At 39.2% G+C, this 23,912-nt stretch overlaps 1 long non-coding RNA gene across 2 annotated transcripts; it reads left to right on the top strand.

The window, feature by feature from the left end:
• Positions 1-2,432: 2,432 nt before the first annotated feature.
• Positions 2,433-23,509, top strand: LOC125340066. Of its 2 annotated transcripts, none has more exons than XR_007208676.1 (3): positions 2,433-2,491; positions 12,816-12,944; positions 23,493-23,509. It is a non-coding gene; the product is annotated as an uncharacterized LOC125340066 (long non-coding RNA). The 2 variants fall into 2 exon arrangements; XR_007208677.1 differs by lacking the exon at positions 2,433-2,491 and adding an exon at positions 2,698-2,769.
• The last annotated feature ends 403 nt before the right edge of the window (positions 23,510-23,912 follow it).

The following is a 23,912-nucleotide window of genomic DNA, read 5'->3' as shown; positions in this document are numbered from 1 at the left end:
AAGAGCTCAGGGACAGCGCCCACGCTCTGAGTTCAAGCCCCACTCCTGACTAAAGAAAAAGGCTTCCTGTCTAATATTTCCATTTTCAAACACAAATATTATTCCAGGTTTATTTAACCTGCCCTGATAAATTACTGAGAATGTCAATTATCTCCAAAGCAAAGTATTTTTTCTCCTATCTGAGTCATTTTTAATATTAAAAATGATTCTATAGTAAATATAATTAGCCACATAAGTTAACAATGTTCTACTGTGATGTAGTTTTACTTCCTCACGTTTGCTTATTTCAAGCCAACTGCAAGCTTTGACTCTTGGTGTTATTTTCCAGACTCTTACGGTTTCTGCACACGGTCCAGCTACTGGCTTCACCGTGTGTGACATAATATGTAATATACGTGAGCCATAGGGAGCAAGAACGAATCGTTGTCCTGGAATGCTTCTGCCACCTTCACTACTCCATTCCTCACATTTCCTTTCCTATTTTAAATCAACACTATCGACCTTCCCATGGTAGTCACAACATAAGCTCGCCATAACCGCAGATATAGTACTTCGCCACTGAACTGAAGGATTTTTTCCTGATGAATTACATTATAACATTTTAAATAGCAGCTCCACTTTCTAATCCTTTCAATAAAGAGAGTTTTCACACATTGCAAGTTGATTCTTTTCTGGTCCTTAGGCTCTGGCTCTCATTCAAGTAGGTATTGATTTATACATCAACACTTAAGGAAGCTAGTGGAATACCTGCTTATAAGCCTTGCTGTAGTTTACAATAACACCGAGCTTTCCCTCTTAATCTATTTGTTTATAAATGCAAATTCATGCATTTTGCCTGACTGAAAGCCGTATAAACTTCTGCTTAAGAACAAGCTCTGCAATACTTTTCTCCAGAAAATACCTACAGATTGATTGCAATTATTGTTTTTAAGAGCAAATCCTCACGTGTTTCATGTCTAAATCTTGAGCGATTTCATAATCAGCACTCAGCAAATTGTACCTGATTTTTATTTGCTTTGCAATCCCCTGAGCGTTCTCAATTCTTTTAATTATCTTTGGGAAAGTCATAGGGTAATACAATCTTTCAAAAGATGAAATGGAACCTCTGTCCTTTAATCAATGCTGATGTTTGTCATTTCATCTTCATTTTACTTAGATATTTTGAAATGTCACTATTTCTCCACTAGTACAGGAGTGTATAATAATGATTTTCATTCCGAAAAAATAAACAAGAAAATGTAAGCATTTTATTATAAGTAACTTGTCCATCCATAGGAGAATGTCTTTTTGTTTGTTGCATCTATTTCACTAGATATTAACAAACATGATTATCGAATCTGATCAAGGATGATAAGCCTTAACACCCTAAAATCATTTCTGATTAAAATATTATTACAGTGTCCTTTCAAAAATAAATTCTCCCCCAGAAACAATTTGTTTTACAAATGTAAATTAAATAACATGTAGAATATGGATTTCAGTCAATACAACCATGCCTACCTTAGAAACTTTGAAGAAAAGTGCTCTTTAATTCCCTCCAACCAAAAGTTTAATCAGGGTCATGAGAACCGGAAGTTCCTTTTACAATAGTCATTTCGGATATTTATTCCAACCACTACATTCAGAGTCTGCAAGGTGATCATAGAAAGCAACTTAGTAGATTCACCATGGAAAAGCTTCTGATACTGTATTTTATGCCAACTGTGTCCTAGATCTGAATTGTGGGTTGTGGACTCTTAAGACTTCCTGTTTATTGGATCTGGGTTCATTATCCATCTTTACAGGTTTATATTCTGAAGTGAAGAAGATGAAGACTTTTTTTTAAAAAAAGTTCTTATTTTTGAGACTATCAGACAATACAGAAATATTAAAAAAAAATGTATTTGAGAATAGAAACAGCAACCTATTTCCAGAAAGGAAAATCTCTAAACACACCATGGCCTTTAGCAGTACATGGAAGAGAATCTAATTTGAACAGAACCCAGACACCCCGTCAAAGCATTTCCCAGGCGAAGCAGGAGCTGCTCCCGGGACCGGCGCCGGGGAGGGTGCGTTTCGCTGAACGCGGGTCCCGAGCGACGCGGGACCCTGCGGAGGCGGCCCACGACCACCGCCCCAAACTGTGCGGGTTCCAGAGCAGCTGGCCGCGGCGCGCGAGTTAACAGCCCGCGCATGCGCATCCCGCCGCCGCGGAGGTCGGGCGAGGGGAAGCGAGCGTGCGGATGGTTACTAGGAGACGGGACGCTCCGGACGGGCGTCGAGACGCTGCGTGGGCTTGCGCCTGCGCGGCGCCGATGGGCCAGGAACAGGCCTCTCCTAGCCCTGAAAGAGGCTGGCCGGTGGAGCTTCGCGTCGCTACGGTGGCGCGCACGGCTTGTAGTCCCCGCGAGGGTGCGAGTCGAGCCAAGTACGCGTGCGCACGGGGCCTAGGGGCGCGCCGGACGGAAGTGGAGCGAAGGCGCCGGGGAGGTGGAAGAAGAGCCCCCCTCAGGTACAGAGCGTGAGGGCGGGGCCTACGGCGAGCCGGCCGGCGCTAACCGCCCCCCACTGCCTCCTTCCCGCCGGGCCCCGCCTAGACTCCGCCTAGACTCCGCCTCCGCCGGGCCTGAGCCAGGTCAACTTGGGGGTGGAAAGGGCGGAGAAAGGGGCGGAGGATGGAGACGGGGTGGGACCGGGGTCTCCGGCGGCGGGCTGAACCTGACAGTCTCGGGGATGAGCTCCGGGGTGGACGGTGGGCCCGACGGCCCGGGCAGGGCCCCGGAGCTCCAGGTAGGTGGAGGAGACACGCCGGGCCGGGGGCGAGCTGCGTGAGGGCCGGGGGGCGACTGCAGGCGGGCGCGGGCCGGCGGGCGCGGGCCGGCGGGCGGCGGGCCGGGGTCCGGGGGTCGCCCCGGTGGCGTCCCTCCGCCGGAGCCGCTGCTCGGAGCGGGCGGGAGCCGCGCGGCGGCCCGGGAAGCCCACCCGGAGCAGGTTTTCCCGTGCTGCGGCGTCGGGGTTCAGGGCCAAGCCCAGTTCCTAGGGTGACCGCTTGGCTCCCGCCGCGGCCCTCGGAGGGTGGGGTCCGCTCTGCTTAGGCACTGGGGAGGGGAGCTGAGGAGCTGGGCGTCCGCCATGCGAGAGCTCGGCCTCGGGGAGCTCCGGCCGGCGTTGGCCGGACACCCCCGTCGGGTGGGCTCGGTACACCAGAAAGGCCGGCCACGCGGGTTTGGGTCTGGAAAGCCGCTGGTCTCAAGTTGGTGGTGGTGGTGTAGCTGATAAATCACGGAGAATACACGCACGGGTGAATGTATGTACCTGTGTACTGTATGTGTGCAAACATATGGATATGACTATAACGTGATAGATAGTTATCGCCTTCCAAGCAAGGATCGTGGTTTCGGGAAAAGTCTGCATAGATGACAGCCTTCGTTTTCCTCCTTCCAGCCCAATCCCTTATGTCCCAGAATGTTTGCTACACTGGTTTTCAGCATCTCAGGTACTTGCTTACTTGTGAGGAAATAAAATAGCTATAGGTTTGAAGTAAATAGGAAAAAAACTTACAGGGAAAATATTGCATTCAACTCTGTTTCCATCCAGGGTAAAGCAAATACTTGTTTGTATTTCGATTGAGCAATGGACTCAGTCCATCAGTCTTATTTGTTGGGAGTAAGGAAAATAATTGCATTAGTGAAGCATTTAAATCCTAAACTTTGGTATTATCCAATAGCAACAACTCCTCAAACATACTTCATTTTGATTACTTTCTGAAGAAAAATTACTTTTAGTCCAGCATATAATTAGGTGTAGAGATTCTCTGTGCTTTCCCTTCTGTCTTGTTTTAGATTTATTTATTTTTTTAAGGATAATTTGGTTTTAAATTCTTCCATATGCAGAGATGGCAAATGTTATTTAGCATATCACGGATCTAACAGATCACATGCCCATTCCTTCCTTCTAAGAAAGCCACTTCTTTGCTTTTCCTTCTAGCCTGTCCATCTTTGTTTGTGAACAGTTACCTTCTAGTTTTACTTGCTTTGTAACTTTGCCAATGGAATTGTATATGCTGTAGCAAGTTGCTTCTTCTTGTGTGTGCTGCTCTTAAGCTTTTGTGCTCAAGGCAAGCACTCTACCACTTTGAGCCACAGCTCCATTTCAGGCTTCTTGGTAGTTTATTGGAGATGAGAGCCTCACTAGTTTCCTGACTGGCTTTGAATTTGGTCCTCACATCTCAGCTTCCTGAGCAGCGAGGATTATAGGCATGAGCCACTGGCACACAGCTGCATGTTGTTTCTTAACAATGTGTTTTTAAGATTTATCCTTAATCTTATTATGTTGCACTATTGAGAGTCTAATTTAGAGCATTTTTATTGGTAGGCAGGCATTCTTCTGAGCTACCCCTCCAGACCTTTTCTTCATTGCTTATTTTTGAGGTAGGGTCAACCTTCCTGCCTGGTATATGTCTGAGCCATAATCTGCCTATTTTAGACAGCTCATGGTTGAGAAGTAGATCTCATAAACTTTTTTGCCTGGGCTCTCCTTGAACTTCAGTCCTCCCGATTTCACCCTCCCAAGTAGCTAGGATAACAGCACCCAGCTTATTATTGCTTGCAATATGCTGGTTAGTGCTCCATAGTAAGGAGCTTGTACTGTTAGTGGACAGTAAGGGACAATATGAACAGCATTGCTGTGAACGTTCTTGTACATTTTGAATCTTTTGAAGTGAGCTAGTTAGTAAGTTGGTCCTTTTTGTCTTAGTCTTGCTTTTAGCATCACTCTTTTATATTACTAAATCCTTTTAGTCTAGAAGCTTCCTGGAAACAACTATCATTTATATTTGCAAGTGTTTCTTGATAAATACCACCTCTTTTTAGGGCATTGTTTCATGCTGCATTGAAGAGACAAGTTTCTTTACATTATAAAGGAGATTGCAGGAAACACTTTGGGGATTAGATGGAATGATTGGAATGATGAGAGTTCTTTTTCTTAAGCTAAACTGTGGCTTTACTGTTTTGTTTGAATTGAACTCCATAACATTTACTCACTTATTATTACTATTTTTTTAACCAGTCCTGCAGCTTGAACTCAGAGCCTGGACACTGTCCCTGAGCTTGTTTTGCTCAAGGCTAGCACTCTACCACTTGAGCCACAGAGCCACTTACAGCTTTTTCTGTTTATATGGTACTGAGGAATGGAACCCAGGGCTAGGCAAGCACTCTACCACTAAGCCATATTCCCAGCCCCCACTCATTTTTATTATTAAAAAAAAGCCTTCAAAATTATTTATAAACGATGTTTGTGTGTCCTGGTCCTGGAGTTTGAACTCAGGGCCTAGGTGATGTCCCTGAGGTTTTGTGCTCAAGGCTAGTACTCTACCATTAGACCCGCAGCTCTTCTTCTGGCTTTTTGGTGTTCAATTGGAGATAAGAGTATCAAAGATTTTCTTACTTGGGTTGACTCAAACCACTTTCCTCAGATCTCAACCTCCTGAGTAGCTAGGATTATAGGCGTGAACCACCAGCACCCAACCATTCATAACCCTTTTTTCTTTTTCTGGTCCTGGGGCATAAACTCAGGGCCTGGGTGCTGTCCCTGAGCCTCTGTGCTTGAGGCTACCGCTCTGCCACTTGAGCTACAACACCACTTCCTGCTTTTTTGGAGTAGTTTATTGGAGATAATAGTCTCATGGACTTTTTTTGCCCAGGCTGGCACGATCTTCAGATTTAGCCTCTTGAGTAGCTAGGATTGTAGGCATGAGCCACTATTGCCTGGTTATAAACTTTTGTATGATGTTCCATAACCTTTTGATAGTGAGGTTGTTCGTATTTCAAAATGTCTTTAAACTTTTGAAGACAGTTTTATTGCTTTAATTTTTGTGTGTGTGTGCGCGCGTGTGCATGCTAAAGCTTGAACTCGGCCTAGGAACTGTCTTTTAGCTATAGGAGGCTGGTGTTCTACCACTTAAGTCACAGCTCTACTTCTAGCTTTTTGATGTTTAACTGGAAATTGGACTCACAGGCGTTCCTGCCTGGCCTGGCTTGGAATTGCTATCTTCACATCTCAGCTTCTTGAATAGCCAGGATTACAGGCATGAGCCACTAGTGTCTGGATTGAAGACTATTTAAAAAAAAAAAAAAAAAAAAGACAACAGCTGAGGTGCCAGACTTTGAAGTCAGGCCCCACCACGTGAACCCCATTTTAGAATCGAACCCTGAGCCAACCAGATTTGTACCTGTGTTCTAATCTTGCTTGCACAGCTGATTGTTGTAACCTTGTTCTTTGCCTTTATAAGCCCTGTGTAATCACAGCTCGGGGCTCCCTCCTAACCTCCGCTGTGTCGGTGGGTAGGACGAGGCCCGAGTTGGCAGCTCGTTAAATAAAGCCTTGCCTTGCTTTTGCATTTTGGAAATGTCTGAGTCTCGGTGGTCTTCTTGGTGGTGGTCTTGCGACTTGGCACAACACAGCTAGTTGAGATTCCATGGAACAAGATTTCCAAACTGCATGTAGACCCATGTTTTCAGTAGACATTTGTAGAGCATGTGCAATATGCCTCATTATTTTGCTTACACTGATAATACCTTTCAATATACTGTGTGTGAGTGCCTGTACCTGCCTGCCTGCCTGTGCCTGTGTGTGCATATGCCTTGAACATGCTTGAACGGAGGGCCTCCTGCTCTTGCTTGGCCTTTTGTTCACTGCTGCCACTCTACGAGTTGAGCTAGTCCCAGCTTTGTTTTGGTAGTTGGAGAGTCTCTTGTACTTTTCTGGCCAGGCTGGCTTCAATCCTCAGATTCCAGCCTCCTGAGTAGCTAATTTAAGTAGTAGTAGGCTTAAGTCACTAGCACTTGGCCCTAATTGACAGTTGTTACAATATATTAGACATTGCCAGAAACCACGCAGACATCCAGGTACAAAAGAACAAAGGAAAGGTTTATTGCCAGCAAAGGGATGGGCAAGACCCCTTCTTACAAGGCAGAAGTGAGAACAAGTGCTGTCTAATTGTGTTAGATGACCTCTATAAACTCTTTATTGAAAAACTAGAATCCTAGACAGGAAATCGCCATATTCCTACCTGTCCCTTCTTTCCTTACTGCTATTTTAAAGGACCATGCACACTTTTTACCTGGCTTTTCTTACACTACCTAGCTTGCTTGCTTTCTCCACTAATTAGCACTAACAAATGTCTTAGGAATTGTTTCTGTATCTTGGAGCCTCTTTACCTGTAAACACCTCAGGGACATTGTAAAGTCTTGCATATATGGATTGAGTATCATTTATCCAGACTACAAAACCAGAAATATTTTAGATAATCAGGTTTTGGAATCTTGCATGAGATATCTTAGTGATAGAATCCAAATGTAAGCACAAATTTCTTTTATATCTCATCTGAATTTTCTGCATGTAGACTGATGGAATTTTATACATTTTGTTGTTTCTGGGTTTGGACAGCAGCCCCTCACATGAGGTCAGATGTGGAATTCTGTTGGAGTTAGGAAAATATTGGATTTTGAAGCATTTCAGGTTTAAGATATTCAGATACAGAATATGTAATATGTAACCTGTATTTGGGTTTTCCTCAAAAGAGAATCCAGAGATTTTGTTTTGATTCTGAAAGGGATCCTTGACTGAAAGAGAACTCAGAAACATTGTTTTTCCCCCTCTTGTAATGATCCTTCTACAACTCTCACCATTCTCTAACTTTAATTTTACTTTTCTTCCTTTTACAATCAAGTTTCTTAGAAGAGGTTTACATTTTCTTTTTGATTTTTTAAAATCTTCACTCTTTCATTAGTTTTCTTACCCTAGTCCTGTCACTTGAAGATTTTTATTGGGTGTTTATTCAATAATAAATATTTACTTACTAATTAAACATTTAATTGTTGAGTAAATATGAAGTAAGTAACTTTGAGTAACTGTAGTGGACAGTTTTTGTGTTTTTTGGTTTTTGGTTTTTTTTGCCAGTCCTGAGGCTTGAACTCAGGGCCTGAGCACTGTCCCTGGCTTCTTTATGCTCAAGGCTAGCACTCTACCACTTGAGCCACAGCACAACTTCTGGCTTTTTTTCCAGCTTTTTTTCTATATATGTAGTGCTGAGGAATCGAACCCAGGGCTTCATGTATATGAGATGAACATTTTACCACTAGGCCATATTCCTAGCCCCTGTAGTGGACAGTTTTTAAACATTTGAGATGATATAATGACCAGAAAAGAGCCTAAATATCTTAGACATTATCACCTAGTAGGGATAGGCAGGTGATAAACAAGTGAACATTTAGTGGTAATAAATGAAAATAGTCTAAATAGAGAGTGACTGGGAAAGAGGCTACTGTAGGTAAAATGCCAAGGAAAACCTTGTAGGGAGCAATAAATGGAGCAGGAAGACTGATAGGTAACTTGGAATAAGCTAGGTGTGTGGGAAAGCTAGGTGACTTGGCCTAGGGTAAAGAAAACGTATACAACTAGATGGGTTTAGGTTATATTATGGAGCTGGAACCAACAAGGCTCTCTTGATAAATTAGATAAGAGTCGGATATGTTCACAAATGATAGTGACATTTTACTACGAGAAAACCTGGAAAGGATGTTGTAGAGGCAGGACTGAAAGCAAAGGTGCATTTAAGGGATTTAAGAGGGTTATTTTAGACTTATTAAAGTTGCTATGACTTATAGACATCAAGTAAAGGCAATATAATGTGTTAAGTGCTCCAATAGGGATATGTTCATAGCTTTTGGGGGAATGGAGAGTAGATCCTCAATCAAATACTTCTTCATAGCCATTTTCTCTGTTCCCTTAGCTTATACATTACTTGGTCATAGTAGTAATCCTTTCTGTCATAGTAGTAATCTCTGTTTTGTTTTGTGCCAGTACTGGGGTTGAATTCAGGACCTGGAACTTTTTCCCTCAAAGTTATCACTCTACCACTTGTGCCACAACTCTATTTCTGGCAATTTAGACATAAGGGTCTCATGGACATCCTTACCCACCAAATCTCATTCTAATGGTTATTGATATTAGAGGTCACTGAAAGGTGGGGAGGGGCCCTGAGGTGCAAAAATTGGCAGGCCCATCATGGGAATTTTCAGATATATTTATCTTTCCACAACTGGCAATATTAACTAGAAAGCTGGTAGGAAAGTATTAAACTCCAGCATGATTACTCACAATTGTCAGGTGGATTTATTTTTAATTGCTCGACTAGTCCCTACTTGACTGACTGTTCACTTTACCAAAGACAGGTGTCTACTTTAGCACACTGAATTATTATCAACCTCAGTAAATTTTTATTGACACTTTCCTGTTATGTAAAGAACTCTGTAGGTTGGGAGAGATGCAGAGAACTTTCAGATGTTGCTTGTTCTTTAGATTATCATGTCATGAGGAAGAAATATCTAGAAAAAATAGATAGCTGTGTAGATTGTTGTATAGTCAACATATACAGAAGTCTCCGTGATGAAGTGGTCATTATAATGGAGAAGACAAAGAAAACTTTAAGAATATGGAATTTGAGCTAAGCCTTACAAGTAACTAGTCAGAGAGAAAAGTCTTAAGTATATGTATTCAGAATGTATATAGTAGTTTGTCTTTAATAGAGGGATTCTGCAAAGTATCAAGTAGGACATAAAGTTAGGAGAAGTGAGAACAAATTATGAGGAACTTAGTGTTGGGAAGTTTAGACTTTATTCAAATAGATCTTTGCAATCATAAATATAGTACTAACTATACAGCGTTTGCAGGGCTGCTTTTTAGAAATTCAGAATCTCTGCACTATGAATAAGAATCTTCATTTAGTGCAGGGAATGTAGCTTAGTGGTAGAGTGCTTGCGTAGCATGCATAAAGCCCTGAGTTCAATTCCTCAGTACCACATAAACAGAAAAAGCCAGAAGTGGCACTGTGGCTCAAGTGGTAGAGTGCTAGCCATGAGCAAAAAGAAGCCAGGGACAGTGCCCATGCCCAGGCCTTGAGTTCAAGCCCCAGGACTGGCAAAAAAAAAAAAAAAAAAGGAATCTTCATTTAAACAAAATTTTCATGTGGTTCATATGTTCACTAAACCTTTAAATATACCACTGAGGTAAGCCATTTTATTTTGTTATCCTAATTCTAGTGTTTGTAATGAGGAACATACATCTTAACAGAAATTATATGAAATGATGGAAATTTGATATAGCCTATAAAGACCTAAGTGATTCCTAACTTCAATTACTGTTTGAGAATTTATTTATGCTGTTGTTTCAGGTAGGTAGTAACCTTGAGCAGAAAAGTAGATTTGTATTTTGTTTATAGAAAGAAGAAACAAATCTGCCAGCCTGCTTGAGTGCCAGGTTGCGCAGGGTATAACACAGGGTTAATTGATGGAGAAAATTCTGAGTCTATAATTTACTGAGGGAGATTTTGTTGAGCAGCTACTGTGTTGAAAGGAAAGACATATGATACAATGGTAGCCTTTATCAGGAAAAGAAAAAGTTGTTTTCCTAAATTATACTATCTCATAGATAGTTAAGTGATACCGAATACTGTGAAGTAGTATGTACATTATGTCAACCTGAAAAACCTTTAACTTTTTTTTTGCCAGTCCTGAGGCTTGAACTCAGGGTGTCAGCCCTGTCCCTGGCCTCTTTTTTCTTTTTGCTCAAGGCTAGCACTCTACCACTTGAGCCACATTGCCGCTTCTGGCTATTTCTATGTATATGGTGCTGAGGAATTGAACCCAAGGCTTCACGTATGCGAGGCAAGCACTCTACTACTAGGCCATATTCCCAGTCCCTACCTTTTAACACTTTTATTTTGTAGATGTACAAGTGTATCTATGTGATAAGTTTCTAGAAACTGAACTCTGTTTGGACAGGAACTATATATGTATTTCTTTCAATTTATTATTAAGTAGTTGAACAAAGGAGTTTTACTATCATTTAATGTTTATTTTACTATTATTTAAATTTTATTATAAAGGTGGTATGCAGAGGGGGTTACAGTTATATAAGTCTGATAATGAGTACATTTCTTTTTGAGTAGTGTTACCCCCTTCCTCATTTTCTACTACTTTTTCCCTTCCTGACTCCTGCTCCCTCCCAAGTTGTAAACATCACTTCCAGCAGTGTCTAGCGAGTATCACTGTTGAATTGGTTCACCCTTGGTCTTACCTTTCTGTGATTCCTCTTCCCTTACCCCCAATCAGATAAACTAATATACAAGACAAAGGGCACAGAAATAAGAAACAGTGACAACAGGGAATAAATCAATGGAGAAAAAAGAAATAAATTCTAATGGTACAATAAAAAAGCTGTTGTTTCCATTTCTTGGAGTTCATTTCTCTAAGCATCATTTTATATGATCATATGTACATTGCTAGTGAGCCATTATGATCCTCTCCTAAAATTATCCTCCTAACAAAGAATTTTAAATCTACATGTCATTTTTGAGTACAGTGCATCATAATCACTGTCATCCTGTCCCCAGAACTTACAGGGAAAATAAATTTATCATTGCATGTTACAATAGCAAAATATGATAGGTTTTATTATAGGAACGTGTAAGAGACCAAAAGAACATTCTAGTAGGGTCTATTTATTTTTTAGGATAGGTGGTAATTTTATAGAGGAAATAACACAGGATCTTCAAGGAATATGGAACGATTCATACTTTCCACACTTGAGGTACTTTCAACTTTATGTATCTCTCATTCCAGATGCCACATAGTGAGCTCTGAACATCTCCATATCATTGTGTATTTGTATTTTAATATCAATAGTTTTTGCACACATTTTCTCCATACTTTATCAATTACACTGCCACCAGTTAAGTATAAGATAATACTAAGTTAAATGTCCAATTCATTTGCCAAGGTGATGATTATGATAAGGTACTTCACTATGGTTAGTTTGCTTGTTTATTTATTTATGCCAGTTCTGGGGCTTGAACCTTAGGGTCTTGTCCTCTTTGTTCATCTTGCTCACTGCTGGCACTTTCACTCAAGTCACACCTCCAGTCCTGCACTTTGGTAGTTTAGTGTGCTGGCTTAAAGCCACGATCTTCTGATCTCAGTCTCCTGAATAGATAGGATTAAAAGTTTGAGTCACTGACACCTACTCAGTATATGTTTTAATTTTTATGACTTTATAAAGACTGAAAATTGAATGCTTTTGTAAATTTCCATCTTCTTTACCAGATTTCCTATTTGGATATTTTCTTTATTTATAGGAGTTATCTATAGTTAGGGAAATTAGCCCTTTGTGATACGGCTAAGAACCTTTTTGTTACTAGACAATAGCAACAGCAAACCTGTAGATAATGATGACCATATTGGACAAAACAGGCCTAGATGTAGATTGCTTAATTTAGTACAGACTCATTTTTTAGGACAGGTGGATTAGAGCTTATCTTTGAAGAAAATACTCAATGTCATAGTTTTGTATTTGAAAAGCACAGTTACATTTTATAGCAAAATTTTAAGTAACTAAAGATGAATAAAATCCTCTTGACTAATGGAGCATAGTTCAAAACATATCTAAGAATGTTAATAATTTTTTGTGTATGTGTGTCAGTGCCTGTCCTGGGGCTTGAACTCCAGGCCTGGGCATGGTCTCTGAGCTTTTTTTGCTTAAGGCTAGCAATATATCACTTGAGCCACAGTTCCACTTCAGCTTTTTGGGGGCTAACTGAAGATAAGAGTGTCATGGATTTTCCTGCCCTGGATGGTTTTGAAATGCAGTCATTAGATCCCAGCCTCCTGAGTAGCTAGGCATGAGCCATCAGTGCCCAGGTGTTACTAATTTTCATTGATGTGAAAAATTACAAGCTGTTTTAAACTAAATGTCTCTAATATTTCCCATTCTTTCCATAGGTTACCACCAAAGAACATCATTTTGGTCTAGGGGCTCCATTTTCTGAAGCTGAAAAATATCAGAATACTCTCCAGCTAGAACAAGAAGTGAGAAACCAAGATAGATTCATCTCTACACTGAAATTACAGGTTACCTTTAGTTTACATACTTGTTTCTCTAAATTACCTTGGGATGGAGGCCTATTTTAAAGAAAGAACAGCCGCCCAGCTAGCTCAGTCGGTAGAGTCCATGAGACTCTTAAAGAAAGAAGATGGAAAATAAATATTAATTCAGAACTCATTTAAATCTAATGGGTCTATAATCATTCAAATTTTATCCTAATCATTTGGTACACATGGATTCAAAGTTTATGAGTACAAACTATGTGTTAAGTGTTACATCAGATGCTTTCAAATGCAGAGTACATAATCATACTTAATCCTTCACAAAGTTATGAAGGATTAAGTGTGGTTATTTTATATGATATTATTTCTGCTGATTAATGTAATTCTCACATCCAGTTAATGAATAGCAGCTAGAATTTCTGTATATTTCCAAGTTAGAATGTAATTTGTACCTAGGTCTCTGGACTCCATGTTCATTATTGTGTCTGTTCTTCTACCTGATAATAGTGTAACTATTAATAAAGGCTATTAAAAAAAACTTCTGGAAAAACTAAGTGGACTTAACTTTTCCTCATTCTTCCATCATATACAATTCAAAACTCAATTGTATGTATATATGTATGTATATGTGTGCGTGTACATATATAATGCATATATGTGTGTGTTATATGTATACACATACACACATATACACATGTATATTATATACATAGTATGTATAATATGTGATTTATAATACATATATAGTGTAAGTATATATAATATATAGTATCCACATGTACATATATAGTATACATATATAATATATACTTATACACATAGTATAAACATATACTATATACATATATACACATATATATGTGAGGTTAGGAACCTCATGGCATAAAGAATGGCATGCTAGTAAGTTCCTGTATTTTCTTTTTCTTCATATATGCTAGAGTGCTAAAATAACTTGCAATTAGAAATGACAAGGGGCAATTAAAACAACAAAAACAGGAACCTGAGAAAGTCATCCCTCCCTAAACAAAGGGCTTACCTCATAAGGAGATGACTTTTAGACAATAAGTTCTCCAAACACCACAGAAAAAAACTATAGCCACAATTTCTTCCATAATAGGTCGAATAGAGAGCTAATGTTTGATCCTTGCCAGAATGTAATTAAGAAGTTATTTTGGAATTTTGCCTCCTCTAGTGTTTTTCCATCCTGGCCAGGTCATCAGGAAACTCCATTTGTTATAGGCGATATTCCCTTCTCCTACCTTAGGGTGGGATTAGAGGAGATCTAGTGCAAAAAGACTAGACTTTTACCACTTATCAGCAGTCATGAGGCCACACATTCACAGTGTCAGTGGAGTCCACGTGGGAATCAGTAATGAAGCACCTTTTCTTCCTGATGGTAGTAGCAGAGGCATAGTGGAGAGCCTGTACTCTCACACTCCTGCCTCCCAACAAGGAGCCCATTATCCTCAAGTATAAACAAAGACTAAGTAAAGAAACTGGACTTCCACTTTCACCTAGCAACAATGAGACAATGTCTGTTTTACTTTGGGTGTTCGATTATAGGATGCCTGCTAAAATATAAGATTCAGAGTATTGTAATACTTGGTCTCAGAAAAATTCACAAGAATATCTGAGAGGGCTGGGGATATAGCCTAGTGACAAGAGCGCTTGCCTCGTATACATGAAGCCCTGGGTTCGATTCCCCAGCACCACATATAGAGAAAATGGCCAGAAGTGGCGCTGTGCCTCAAGTGGCAGAGTGCTAGCCTTGAGCAAAAAGAAGCCAGGGACAGTGCTCAGGCCCTGGAATGGCAAAAAATAAATAAATAAATAAAAATAAGAATATCTGAGAAAAGATATTCAAGAGATGTTAACACTGAAATACACCAAAGATTTTGTGTGTGTGCATGTGTATGTATGTGTGTGTGTGTGTACATGTGCCAGCACCTGGTTCAAATTTAGCTTTTTGGTGGCTAATTGGAGATAAGAGTGTGATGGATTTGCCTGGGCTGGCTTTGAATTACTATCTTCAGCCTCAGCCTTCTCAGTAGCTTGGATTACATGTATGAGCCACTAGTGCCCAGCTCACTTTGACAAAGATTTTGACGTAGTTATCTTACAGATGTTTTAACAGACGAATATGAACCTACTTGAAACAAATGAGAAAATTAAATCTTCACACATGTTTATAGCAGCATTATAATCACCAAAACCTGGAAGCAACCAAGATGCCTTTCAGTAGGCAAATAAACAAGTTATAATGCTTCCATATAGTGGATTAAGACTTGGTAATAAGAAATAAAATGTTGGAAGCATATTTAAAGTGAAATAAAGTCCAAAAGGGTTACAAACCATATGATTCAATTTATTTGACATCCTGAACACAGAACTGTAGGGCTGAGAAAAGCATTTATTGCAAGGTATCTGATGGTGGGAGGCATTGGTAAATGGTACACCAGGGGTTTGTTGGGCAGTAATATTCATTATGAGATGGTAATATTCTGTATTTGTCAAAACCCCCAGAATGTATAACAGTAATTTAAATAGGCAATAAATACATGAAAGGATGTTCAATATCATCATATATTAAAGAAGTGTACTAATCAAAATCACAATGTGGTACTATGTCATATCCATTAGGGTGACTATTATCAATATAACAAGATAGTGTATTGGTGAGGACACTAGAGAACTGGAATATGTGTTGTAGGTAGGAATATAAAGTGATACAGCCATGCTGGTAAATAGTTCAGTGTTTCTCAAAATGCTAATATAATTCATCAATTCCATTCCTAAGCACATATCCTAAAGAATCAACACTCAGATATTTATATACAGATGCTTATAGCAGCATTATTCACGGCAGCCAAAAGTTGGAATCAACAAATGAACCAATAAATAAAGTGTGTAGCTGGCTGTGGAGGCATACATATAGTACCAGCTACTCAGGAAGTAGAAGTATCACCTGAGCCCAGGCATACCAGGCAGCCTAGTCAGTAAAGCAAGACCCCATCTAAAAAAACAACAGGTAAGCAATGTGGTATGTATATTTGAAGGGATGCAAGCCTTTAAAAAGGAATCCATTTCCAACCTGGCACAGTGATTTCATGCTTGTGTTTCAGCTACGCAGAAGGCAGAGATCAGAAGGTTCATGGTTCAAGGTCAAACTAGGGAAAAAGTTGACAAGACTCCCGTCTTAATGAACAAGCTGCAGGTGGTGGTATATGCCTGTATTCTGGCTACACGGGAGGCATTGCTGTCCAAGGCTGATTCTAGAATAAAAGCACATGACCTAAGCTAAAGCAAAATGGGCTAGTGATATGATTCCAGTGGTAGAGCTCTTGCCTAGCAAGAGGCTTGAATTTCTCAGTCCTTAGTACTGTCAGAAGAAGGAAAAGGAAATTATGAAATTGTTATACATGCAATATGGATGAGTTTTGAAATATGCTAAATACAGTAAAGCAAACAGGATAAAGATTCTTTGCTTCCATTTATACCTCAAATAGGGAAATTCATAAGAGACAGACTTATTTCTTGCTTTTGTGGTATGATAGAATTTTTAGTAATAGATAATGGTAATAGTTGCATGACGTTATGAATATATTTCATGCCACTAAATTGTATACTTAAAATGGTAAAGTATATATTATACCATAGAAAAGATGTTTTCAAAACACAGCAGCTAAATTACAATTTCAGCATTCTCAAATAACAGAATGGAAAGGAAAACATCATTAAATATCAGAATAGAAAAACAGAAATTACCTACTCTGAACTACAAAGATGGATGGATTAAAGACTGTTAATAGAAGCTTAGAGTCAGGTGAAACTAACAGAAGACTTAAATATTTGAATCACTACAATTACAGAAGGAAAAATGAGTGGGCTGAGAAAATATTCTGAGAGGTAATGGTAGAAAGTTTCCCTAATAAAAAACATAGTGGGGAAAAAAGTAAGTGAACACTTAATAGCACCCAGTGAAATCCATATGAAGACATGTCATAATTAAACTTCTGAAAGTTGAAGGAAAAAAAACTCAGGAAATCACTCAGAGAAAATGCTCTGGATAGAGGAACATCAGTTCAAAAGACTGCACATTTTTAAAGTTTGAAACCATGAAGGTCAGAAGTAAATGGTACAGCATCCTTTTAAGTGCTAGGAAAAAAAAGAACTGTTTATTCATTATTCTACCACCAACAAAAATATCCTTGAGGAATGAAGGCAAAACTGAAAACTTGTCAATAGAGCTACCCTAAAGCAATAGCTAAAGGAATTTTTCTAACTAGGAAAGTAGTAGTTGTGCCTCAAATGGTAGAGTAGCACCGTTTGAGCAAGCAAGCTGAATAAGTCTGGACCTTTTATTCAAACCCCATTACTATCAACAAAACAAGACAAAACATGGGACACCATGGAGATCAAAATTATTGGTAAATGCAATATAATTTCCATTATTTTTAAATTTAGTGTTCAAAATTATGTTTGAAAATGTTTTCAGTGCATGTAGAGGGCAGGCAGAAAGTAAAGACCCCCAAAATAACCCTCAAAAAGCAAAGCTAGAATTGTGGCTCCACAGTACAGTACTTGCCTTGCAAGCAGAAGAAACTTGGATTCAGACTCAAATACTACCAAAAAAAAGGTGTGTGTGTATGTATGTGCGTGTGTGTAGACACACACAAAATTGAACAAAAACCAGAAATCGGGCTGGGAATATGGCCTAGTGGTAAAGTGCTCGCCTCTTACACATTCCTCAGCACCACATATGTAGAAAAAAGCTGGGTGGCTCTGTGGCTCAAGAAGTAGAGTGCTGGGGCTGGGGATATGGCCTAGTGGCAAGAGTGCCTGCCTCATATACATGAGGCCCTGGGTTCGATTCCCCAGCACCACATATACAGAAAATGGCCAGAAGTGGCGCTGTGGCTCAAGAGGCAGAGTGCTAGCCTTGAGCAAAAGGAAGCCAGGGGCAGTGCTCAGGCCCTGAGTCCAAGCCCCAGGACTGGCCCTCCAAAAAAATAAATAAATAAAAAATAAAAAAAGAAGTAGAGTGCTAGCCTTGAGCAAAAGGAAGTCAGGGACAGTGCTCAGGCCCCCAGTCCACGCCCTAGGACTGGCAACAAAAACAAAACAATTTAAAAAAACAAAACAAAGGGCTGGGGATATGGCCTAGTGGCAAGAGTGCCTGCCTCGGATACATGAGGCCCTAGGTTCGATTCCCCAGCACCACATATACAGAAAACCGCCAGAAGCGGTGCTGTGGCTCAAGCGGCAGAGTGCTAGCCTTGAGCGAGAAGAAGCCAGGGACAGTGCTCAGGCCCTGAGTCCAAGGCCCAGGACTGGCAAAAATAAATAAATAAATAAAAATAAAATAAAATTTAAAAAAAGAGAAGTCTGGCTGGGAATGTAGCTTAATGGTAGAGTGCTTGCCTTGCATGCATGAATCCCTGAGTTCGATTCCTTAGTACCACATAAACAGAAAAAGCTGGAAGTGCTGCTGGCTCAAGTTGTAGAGTGCTGGCCTTGAGCCAAAGAAGCTCAGGGGCAGTGCCCAGGCCCTGAGTTCAAGCCCCAGGACTGGACAAAAAGAAATCAGAAGTCATGCTTACGCCTTAACATATATGCTTACATGAAATATAGTTTGAATCTACAAACTGAAAGAGACTAGCAAAGTCAATTTAAAAGCATGAACCAGGTTTATGCTGTGTATAAGTAGTATAATCAATTATGATGATTAGCCAGGTCAAAAGACAGACATAGCCAAAGAAAGAAATGAAATGTCCCTTTTTTTCATATGACCTGGTCTAACAAAATAAGTACAGACTTAGGTTCTAAAAACTGAAAACACCAATGAATGAATGAAAACAAGTATTTACATAATTGGAGAGACAGGTTCATGGATTAGATTTGTCAGTTTAGTGAAGATATCAATTCTTCCCAAATTGACATGTAGGTTTAATGCAATTCTATCAAAATCCCAACAAAAACACTTGAAAAAGAACAAACTGCAAAGGATCACTCTTCTCAGTTTCAACACTCAGTTTATAGCCGCAGTACTCAAAACTGTATATTGATAGAGATAAAGATCAAGCAACGATACAATTACTTGTTGTTGTTGTTGCTGAGTCTCTGGTTTTGAGATAAGTGTAATGCTGCCTTCATAGAATGAGTTTGGTAGTGATCCCTCACTTTGTTTTGTTGAGGAGTTTGAGTACTATTCGTCTTAGTTTTGCTTTAAAGGGCTTGTAGAAGTCAGTTATGAAAACTATGAGGAACTGGACTTGACTTAGGTGAAAGGTCTTTTATTGCCATTTTAGTTTCATTACTTGTTATGTATCTGTTCAAGTGGTTTATTTCCTCCCAGCTCAGTTTAGGTATATTGATGTTATCTAGGAATGCATCTACTTCTGCCAGAACAGATACAGAGATACATTTCATTAAGAAAAAGTTTTTTTTCAACTTGGTTCTAAAAAAACTGGATACCTAGTAGCAGAAAAAGTGAACTTCCATCTAAACTTTACAACTTATGCAAAAATTAAATGAAAAATAGGCCATACATTTAGTTTTAAAGCATAAAGCTGTAAAACCTTTAGGAGATAACAGGAAAAAAATCTTTAGGACCTTGGGCCTGGTGAAGAACACCTAGTCAAGCTGGACATTGGTGGCTTAGGCCTGTAATCCTAGCTACTCAGGAGGCTGAGATCTAAGGATCATGGTTTGAAGCCAGCCTAGACAGGAAAGTCCCTGAGACTGTCATCTTTCATAAACTATTCAGAAAAGGTTGAAAGTGGCACTATGGTTCAGTTGGTAGAGGGGAGAGTGCCCAGGCCCTGAGTTCAAGCTCCAGGACTGGCAAATAAAACCCCCAAAAGGTATAATACCAAAAGTGTGTTTCATTAAAAAAAAATGATAATTTGGACTTCCAAATGTAATCTTCTTAAAAATAAGAATAACATCAAAGTTTATTAAAAGTAATAAAGTTTAAGTTGAACACTGGTGGCTCAGGCCTTTAATACTAGCTATTCAAGGGATGGAGGTTTGAAGCTGGCCTGTGAGAAAACTGTGAAACTTGTCTCCAATTAACCAGAAAGACAAAACAAATTCCCAGGAAGTGGAGTTGTGGCTTAAATGGTAGAGCACCTCCTTGAGTTAAAAAAGCCAAGTGAGAGCGTGAGAGCATGAGGTCTTGAGTTCAAGCCCAAGGACCAGAAAACACACATGCATAAACCCATGTACACACAAAGAATTATGAAATTTATTCAGAGGTGAAAATGAGCCATTCTCAGAGTGTTCTCATTGAGAACAACTATTCTTTATATGTTGATTCAAGCTTTTATTGAAATTTAAGGGATTTATAGCACTAAGTCCTTCCCCAAGAAAATCACAAATCACTCATTATCCTACCCTGGGGGAGGAAGGAGAAATTTTAAAAGTAACATGAGATTACGACATGGAGAAAGAACAATTCTCTGTCAAAGCAGCCTATTGTAACAATATTATACCAAGTCCTTAGTTTTCCTCTCAGAATAAGTTAAATGCAGTCCAGAACAAACTCAGTCTTGAAGAGGATTTGGCTATATCAGGCCTTCTCCTTATCAATTCCTCTCTGCTGGTCATATTTACACTTCACAGGTATTTTACAAGCATGTAGAACCAGAAGCCTACATCTAGAAAACTTTAGCTTGTGCCAGATAAGCAAGAAGGCAATGCAAAAGAGAGCAGGGATCTCAGCATGGATGCACTGATCCAAAGAGTCTCCATTTCAAGTTTCCTTTGCTTTTCCCCATCACTACCCCATAAGTAGCTAACTGCTACCTGTAATTTTCTACTCAAGAACTTGGGACTGAAATTTTTTACAGAATGGGAAGTCAAAGTCAAATTCTTGAAGACTGAGTACTTAGAAGAGTTGTCCTAACTACGTCTTAAGTGAAAAAAAATTTACAGTGGCTATGGCTAGAATGTTTACAAGTTTAGCAACTGGCAGAAAGGTCTAGTTATTTTGAGTTCATACAGCATTTTAGGATAATAATGATGATGGACATTATCATATCAGCATCAGCAAGCTAGTACTTTTGTTTTGTCTTTTGCCAGTCCTGAGGCTTAAACTGAGGGCCTGGCACTGTCCTTGAGTCTCTACTTTACCACTTGAGCCATAGTGCCACTTCCAGCTTTTTCTGAGTAGTTTATTTGAGATAAGAGTCTTAAGGGACTTTTCTGTCACGGCTGGTTTTGAACTGCAGTCCTCAGATCTCAGCCTCCTGACTAGCTGGGAGTACAGGCATGAGCCACCAGGCACCTGGCTCATCAAGCTTATTACAGGGACACAACCTTGCAAAAGACTAGCATCAATAGCAAGTTTTAATGTGGAGGATACCTGTTTGGTGAATTGTTTTCCTAAGATTTTTACTTTAAAAGATAAGTACATGAAGACATAAATGCATTTAACACATAGAAGCCAGCAACAGTTAGCATCATTGATGTTATATGTACATATATGTGTATATAAAACACTTTGGTCTTTACCTCTGGAGTGAAACGTAGAATCTTGATAATTATACAGCACTGACAAAAATGCAATCTTTAGATCTCATAAATTTAGGATCTGTTACCAGAGACCCCCAAATAGATATATTTCCTAACATACAAGTGTATCTCATATGTACAATAATGCTAGGCAAGCACTCTACCACTTGAGCCACACCCTCATCCTTTTGCTTTCTTTAGTTATTTTTCCGGTAGGATCTTGCATTTAGGTCCAGCTTCGGATTGCCCTATACCCCCTCACATAGTTGGGACCATGGGCACATACTATTTCCATTCAGCTTTCTGGTTGAGATAGGGTCTTGAAAACTTTTTACCCATACAGTTGTTAAACAATAATGCTTCCATTTTTTGCCTCCCAAGTAGCTTAGATCATAGATATTAGCCACTATACCCAGCAAAAGTTAGGTTTAAAAATCTACTTGTTAAATATGAACAACTTCACAAACTTTGAGTGTTTTAGTTAACTACAATTTGCAAATTTTAAGGTTTCTCTCCATTTAGCAGATGGGGATCAAGACACCCTTATTTTTCTGAAACCAGATGCATCTCTTAGGACCAAGAAAGAATAATTTGCCATAGTTACATAACTGTTAAAGAACTAGAGCAGATTTATATTTAACTACCAATGTTCAAAGTCTGTAACCCTCCTGTTATTCTAGACTGAGTCTCTAAAGTACTTGTGTTTTGGAATTAAGTAAAAGTAGAGTGTGGGGTTCGAGGTAAGAGGAGTATCCATTTATTAGTGATTTATTTGTCTTATTCATTTAATAATGATGTGAGTATTAGATGTGTATAACATATAATGCATGATAAAGAAATGAATGCTATTATTTATGTTGCTTACAAATCATTGGAAGGGGCAAGAAAATAAAAAATACTTTAGTACATATTATAAAATACCAACAAGATAAAGCTTATGCCAGATGCTTTATCTTAATACATATGGGAAGAGAAGCATTGAACTCCTGCTACAGAGGGAGTGTACAAACATTTTATGTTCTTTTGCTGATGAAAAGTGAGGCACAGTAGATACCACACAAGCAAAAAACATGTAGATAGGCAAAGTACATGTTTTAAAAAAAATTACCATCCCTTTATTGTCTCACCTGCTTCCATCACTAACAAATTTTGTTAGCTAAACAATGTGGGATAAACTGCAATTTGTGACAGCAAAAAGATCATTGCCTGGTTCTGTGCAAGTTGTTATAGTTGGACTGAATATTTTTTAAGTCCTATGAAGCAATGCAAAAAGGGAATATTAAATATCCCATGGCTATTAGGGTAAGAACAAAGTTTCCAAAAGAGGAATGTATTTGCCTAAAATTGAGGCTATATTGAAGTTTTCCCTGAAGATATTCCTAAGGAAGGTTCTATGCCATACAATATATAACATCACGATAACTTGCCTAAAATGAGTTTAGTGTGATTGTTTCTTATAGTATGGCTGGAGCTTAGGAATATATATTGCTGATAGTAAGATTGCTGATGATAGGAAGTTAGGTTGGACAGGTAAGTAGAACTAAAATTGTGACATTTTCATCATGTTTAGAGTATGATCAAGCCCTATAAGCCTATAGAAGTGACTTAATTTTGCATTTTCAGTTTTTTAAATCAATATATGTGAATAGACCAAAAGAGAGGAGTGTAAGAGCTATTTTAAAAACTCAGGCCAGGGGCTGGGGATATGGCCTAGTGGCAAGAGTGCCTGCCTCATATACATGAGGCCCTGGGTTCGATTCCCCAGCACCACATATACAGAAAACGGCCAGAAGTGGCGCTGTGGCTCAAGTGGCAGAGTGCTAGCCTTGAGCAAAAAGAAGCCAGGGACAGTGCTCAGGCCCTAAGTCCACACCCCAGGACTGGCAACAAAAACAAAAAAACAAAACAGACTTCAGAAGGTACAAAAAAATTATGTGCTTAGGTCATCTTTCCAGAAAAGCAAATCTCCCTTTCTGACACCAATCACCTTGGTAGTTGTTCTCAGAAGGAAGCTAAGGAAGTCTTTTAATGTGATTATTTTCTTTTTAATGATAACAGATTGAAGATCTCAAACAAACAAATCATGGAAGAATATGTTAGGAACCTCTTGGATAGTAAGGAGGTGGTAAGCAGTCAAGTAGACGATTTAACCAACCACAATGAGCATCTTTGTAATGAATTAATTAAAATCGACCAACTAACAGAGCAACTAGAAAAAGAGAATATTTTTGTGGTGGATTCTGCCAAAAAGGAACTTGAAGAAGCAAAGGTACTAAATTTATCACTGAAATTTTTATTTCTGTGATTATTAATTTTGTTGGAAAATGACATTCTTGTCATTTGAAAGATTTTTAGCTTTGACATAACTAAAACCTACATTACAGGTTAAATAAATTATAATTCTCACATTTTATTCCTTTGAAGATTTTTTTTCTGAGAAAACTTTTTATGTAAAATTTGCCAAAGGTTTTAAAGCAA

This window comes from Perognathus longimembris, chromosome 22, assembly GCF_023159225.1.
Source record: "Perognathus longimembris pacificus isolate PPM17 chromosome 22, ASM2315922v1, whole genome shotgun sequence".
In the NCBI taxonomy this organism is placed as follows: domain Eukaryota; kingdom Metazoa; phylum Chordata; class Mammalia; order Rodentia; family Heteromyidae; genus Perognathus; species Perognathus longimembris.
Note: the sequence above shows the minus strand (reverse complement) of the source record. Positions and strands in the feature narration are given on the sequence as shown.